Raw genomic sequence first — 6,267 nt, 5'->3', positions numbered from 1 at the left:
TTACCTACAGTCGTCTGTCCTCGGCGCTCTGCTTCTCTGGTCTGGCTGTGAGCGCCGGGCAGCCAGAAAGCAGAGCGGTGACGTCACCGCTCTGCTTTCCGGCTGACCGACGCTCACAGCCAGTGCAGGAGGAGAGCAGAGAAGCACAGCGCTGGAGGACAGACAGCGGTAGGTAAGTATGTAGTGTTTGTTTTTTTACTTTTAGGATGGTAACCAGGGTAAACATCGGGTTACTAAGCGCGGCCCTGCGCTTAGTTACCCGATGTTTACCCTGGTTACCAGCAAAGACATCGCTGAATCGGTGTCACACACACCGATTCAGCGATGTCTGCGGGGAGTCCAGCGACGAAATAAAGTTCTGGACTTTCTTCCCCGACCAGCGATCTCCCAGCAGGGGCCTGATTGCTGCTGCCTGTCACACTGGACGATATCGCTAGCGAGGACGCTGCAACGTCACGGATCGCTAGCGATATCGTCTAGTGTGACAGTACCTTTAGAGATAGCACCAGAGAAGTGGAGGAGATTCTACAGATCTCTAGTGTGGATAGGGAAGAAAACATCTATAGTCTCATGGAGGGCAGAAAAAAAATAGGCTGCAGAAAGGGAGGAAAGTACATGAAGAGGAAAAAAGTGCAGGAAAAAAAAACTGTGCTGGAAATGGAGTCATATTGCAGACAAATGTATTACAATTTATTGTCTCAAGGTAACCACTAACGTAATAATTTCTTGTATGACAAGGCTGTCCCTAACATTTAAAGTAATGACTAAGTATTTGGATACCTGGCCCCCCAGTAAGAAGCTATAATCTGAGGAGGAACTTGGCAGCACCACCAAATCAATGGGCTGCCCTCATAATATAAGGATATGCCGGATCCTCCGGAGCAAACACTCTTTGTAGTTGTTCTCCACTCTGGCTGATGAGGGTCCACGGGGAACACTCGTTCCATATTAACCTAAAATCACATATTCAGGATTGTAATGATTGATTTTCTAAACCTGACAACCACTTGAAGGCTAAAATTTTCACCCCGATTGGCCCAACGCAAATATCAGATCCTGGGGTATAATTGGACTGACATGAAGGTCTCCATCACACGAGTTTAAATGTTTTCTTTGATTTTTTTTTGCAGAATTTATTAGTGTTTTGGTGGCATTTGCTTATTTTGTAAGATTATATACAGTACATGCATTTTTCAAGGTTTTATAAATAAAAATGAAAGATACCCTAAGCTGGTTGTTTTTAAAGAAAAATGACAAAAACCAAGACACTGTGTTGTATATTGTAAAATAGTATAGTCTTTAAGGTATAAATGCATTGAAAAGCGCCCAAGCGAGCACCGGTTTCGCAGAAATTTTTTGCAGATAGATGTTGGTTTTCAATTAATAGGAAAATATGAAACCTTCCAAAAAGTGCATGTTTTTTTCCCAACAATTTATTCTTGTTTTTTTTTTTCACATTATCATAGGCTTCCTTTTGAAGATTTAAAAAAAAAAAAAAAGACAAGAAAAACAAAGATATAAAAGAGCAATAACTTCTCCATTGCAGAAGTCAAACAAACAATGCCTTTATTGGGCTGTGGTAAAGAAAAATCTTATATTCTTTTTGGCATGATCAAATCAAACAAATGAATCAAAAAATATTAGATCATTTCATTTGTATTGAGGAAAATTAACCTATATAATGTGTCTGTGAATGGCAAAAGTATGTGACCCCTTGTGCGCTAATATATGCATCTAAACATGTATAGCACAATGGAATTAATGGTGCTATATAAATTAATAATAATAAACACTCTCGGCGATTGTTGATTAGTGCCGCCCATCAGCCTGGAGGAATTTTAGCACATTCGTCCCAACAAAACAGCTTCAACTCTGTTATGTCGGTGGGTTTTCTCCCATGACCTGATTTCTTCGGGGCCTTCCACCTCATTTCTATAGGATTAAGGTCAGGACTTTGCCAAAACTTTAATTTTATTCCTCTTTAACCATTTTTGGTCGAATTTGGGTTATTTCGCTCGTTCTCGTCCAACATGACCCACTCTATTGAGATATAGGTCACGAACAGATGTCCTGACATTTTCCTTTACAATATAATGAAACTGGATGGTTATTGGCTGAACTGGATGGATTATAGGCTGAACTGGATGGACAAATGTCTTTTTTCGGCCTTACTAACTATGTTACTATGTTACTATGTAATATTCTGAACTCATTATTCCATCAATGATGGCAGCCGTCTTTTCTGATATGTAGGAAAACAAGCCCAAATTGTGATACTACCACCACTGTGCTTCACAGATGGTATGAAGTTTTCTTTTGTTGTAATGCAGAAGTTTTTTTTCTCCAAACGTAACACTTTTCTTTTAAGCTAAAAAAAAAACCAATAACTTTATTTTGGTCTCATCAGTCTACAACGCATTGTTCCAGTAGCCTTTTGGCTTGTCCAAGTGAACTTTAGCAAACTGAGGACAGGCAGTAATGTTCTTTTTTTACGGAGCAATGGTTTTCTCTTTGCAATTCTGCTATGCCCATCATTGTTTTTCAGTTTCCTCTAAATGGTAGACTTATAAACATTAACTAATGTTAAACAGGCCTTTAGGTGCTTGGAAGTTACCTTGGGTTCCTTTGTGACCTCGCAGACTTTAATACACCATGCTCTTGTGAGCTTTGTTGGTTGAGAACTCATGGGAAGTGTGCTGATAATGAATTTCCTCCATATGTACACAATCTGTCTGAATGTGGATTGGTGGAGTCCAATTTTCTTTGTTCGTGTCATGATACACTTGCACAAACATGCTGTGACGATCATATTGATATCTCATTGACCGAAGACGCTAGACTCTAATTTCAACTTCATATTATCTGTTAATCCTAGAGATTCACGTACTTTTGTCATTCACACACGAGATTGGATACATTTATTAAAAATAAAAAAGACAAAATATAATATATATTTTTTTTAAATAATTTGTTTTATTCGCTATCTACTTTTAGGACTTGTGTAAAAAGTTTAGTGAAGTTTTAAGTCAAATTCATGCAGAAACAGGGAAAATTATGAAAGGTCACAACCTTTCAATCACCATTGTACTTCATCACCTTATTTTGGATCTCTCTCTCCCAAACACCAAGCAAAAAGTGTTATCTTAACTGCCAAGTTTATCATCCTTTCTAAGCTGCTTTGAGCTGCTGCTCTAATAGGAATCCACATTCTAACACCATTTGGAAACACATTTCTTGTGTGAGCTTCTCTGCTTCCATGTTCAGAAAGGGAATTGTGTGTAAAAAGTGTTTGTCATGGATTCTGGCAAGAGCAGAAGTTCTAAATAGCTTCTAACGGAAGATGAACTAGTCAGTTAAAACAACACTTTTACGTGATATTTGGGTAAGAAAGAACTAAGATAAGGTAATGAAGTGTATTACAATATTTCATAACTTTACAATGCCTGGAGCACGGTGGCTCAGTAGTTGGCACTTTTGCTCTGCAGTGCTGGCGTCCTGGGCTCAAATCCCACCAAGGACAACATCTTCAAGGAGTTTGTATGTTCTCCCCGTATTTGTGTGGGTTTCCTCCAGTTTCCTCCCACACTCCAAAGACATATTAATAGTGACTTAGATTGTGAGCCCCAATGTGGACAGCAATGATAATGTTTGTAAAACGCTTTGGAATTGATGGCGCTATATATTTACCATCTTTACTATATGGTAAAACCAACCTGCCATTATGATTCTCCAGGTCAGTATGAGTATGCAGATGCCAAACATGCATATATTTTTAAGTGATCAAAAAATGTTTGGAATTTAAAAAAAAACAAATAAAAAAACATGTTGGTTTTGTCACCTGATGTTTTCATAGACTGACAGTCAATATAAAAGAGGGAAAACTTTCCCCCCCCCCCCCTTTTATCATTAAAGGTCACTCAGTTCCTATAGATCTCTTGATGCTATATTGAATTACCAAATGACTGCTGAACTTTAATCTCCGCTCTCTTTATTCTTGTTTTTTTTCTGTATGGCTTGTACAAAATTCAATGAAAAAGTTGTTTTTTGTTTTTTTTAAGTCGCTTTTTAATAGCCGGAAATAAAACAAAAAACATGCACGAAGGAAGCGTAAAGATATTTGAACCTAAAATAGGTGTTGATACAATAGAGACGTATAAAGCCGCAGTCAGACATAGTACAGAATCCACAATATACGGTAAATCTATCAATTCAGAGAAAAGTACAGTAAGGAATTGGGCTTTACAAAACATTTTTCATATTTGGCTGAAAACATTGGTGCTAGTTTCTGGTCCACGATATGACCAAAATGAAAAAATGTGGAGAAAAGCGGTCTGTTGCAAATCTACCGAAGTATGTACACATTGTACATGCAAAGCCTAATCTAGACCAAAAAAAGTAGGTAGAAAAGATGCGATAGCACTCACCAATCTGTGGCAATTCAAACGTCCTTTATTAGAACATACAGCAAGCAATCTTCACGGCTCGAGAAAGGGAGTGAGAATAGGAGTGCACAGGCAAGACGACGATGGCCGTTTCGCGCTAACACCAAGCGCTTCCATGGGTCTGTGTCCAGGAGGAAGTGACGCCTAGATAAGCAGGTACGTGACCACCAGCTCCTCCCGCGCCACCTCCCCCCGAGACAACCAAAGTGCACAGTGCGTGTAAAACAACACAAAACAGTTAAAAACAAAAGCTAGAGCACCTTACTACAAGCAGCAATATACAATAAGAACGGTGGCCAATTATAAATGTCCATTCTATCCATAATACTATAATGTCCTCCATTCAAAGACATGTAAAATAATCCACACCTGAATTCCCCTGACTTATCAGGAGAGAGAAAACAGAGAAACATGTATGCGGCTCACAAATACTTACCAAATTAACTTTTAACCCCTTTACCCCCAAGGGTGGTTTGCACGTTATGGACCGGGCCAATTTTTACAATTCTGACCACTGTCCCTTTATGAGGTTATAATTCTGGAACGCTTCAACGGATCCCGGTGATTCTGACATTGTTTTCTCGTGACATATTGTACTTCATGATAGTGGTAAAATTTCTTTGATATTACCTGCGTTTATTTGTGAAAAAAACGGAAATATGGCGAAAATTTTGAAAATTTCGCAATTTTCCAACTTTGAATTTTTATGCAATTAAATCACAGAGATATATCACACAAAACACTTAATAAGTAACATTTCCCACATGTCTACTTTACATCAGCACAATTTTGGAACCAAAATTTTTTTTTGTTAGGGAGTTATAAGGGTTAAAAGTTGACCAGCAATTTCTCATTTTTACAACACCATTTTATTTTAGGGACCACATCTCATTTGAAGTCATTTTGAGGGGTCTATATGATAGAAAATACCCAAGTGTGACACCATTCTAAAAACTGCACCCCGCAAGGTTCTCAAAACCACACTCAAGAAGTTTATTAACCCTTCAGGTGTTTCACAGGAATTTTTGGAATGTTTAAATAAAAATTAACATTTAACTTTTTTTCACAAAAAATTTACTTCAGCTCCAATTTGTTTTATTTTACCAAGGGTTACAGGAAAAAATGGACCCCAAACCTTGTTGTACAATTTGTCCTGAGTACGCTGATACCCCATATGTGGGGGTAAACCACTGTTTGGGCGAAGGAGCGCCATTTGACTTTTCAATGCAAAATTGACTGGAATTGAGATGGGATGCCATATTGCGTTTGGAGAGCCACTGATGTGCCTAAACATTGAAACCCCCCACAAGTGACATGTAAGACTCATGCTGGTGTGGTAGTTGGAGGCAGGTATATCTCGCCCAGGTGTTTGTCCTATGTGAATTAGGCCACTCAGTATCTTCAGGGTGCTAATGGGTTAATGTTTGCAGGAATAAAAGATGACCAGCTGGGGGTTTCCAGTGTCTGCCTGGGGCACACAGATTGCCTGCCTGTGTGAGACAAACGTGAGTGAAGAGTTGTGCTCAAGATCTGTGTGATGTTAGCTGGGTGGGAGAAGCCCCCCCAGTTGTTAAGATAGCAACGTATTTGTTTAGTTAGTGCCGGACAGGCTAGGATTTATTTTTATGTTTTGTTTTGTTCATGTTGCTTTCACGTTAATAAATCTGACCTGAGGTCAGCCTGCTCAGAAACCTGCTGTAAGCCTCAGATTCAATGCACAAACCACGTGACCTTTGACCCCAGCAAAGGCGATCCCAGAGTGTTTTGTCACATTGTGGTGGAGAACGCGGGCATACCGTGGCACAGGCGACAGCATGGAAGACGT

The sequence above is a fragment of the Ranitomeya imitator genome, chromosome 4 (genome assembly GCF_032444005.1).
Source record: "Ranitomeya imitator isolate aRanImi1 chromosome 4, aRanImi1.pri, whole genome shotgun sequence".
NCBI lineage: Eukaryota > Metazoa > Chordata > Amphibia > Anura > Dendrobatidae > Ranitomeya > Ranitomeya imitator.
The sequence above is the reverse complement of the archived record's forward strand: the minus strand, read 5'-3'. Positions refer to the sequence as shown.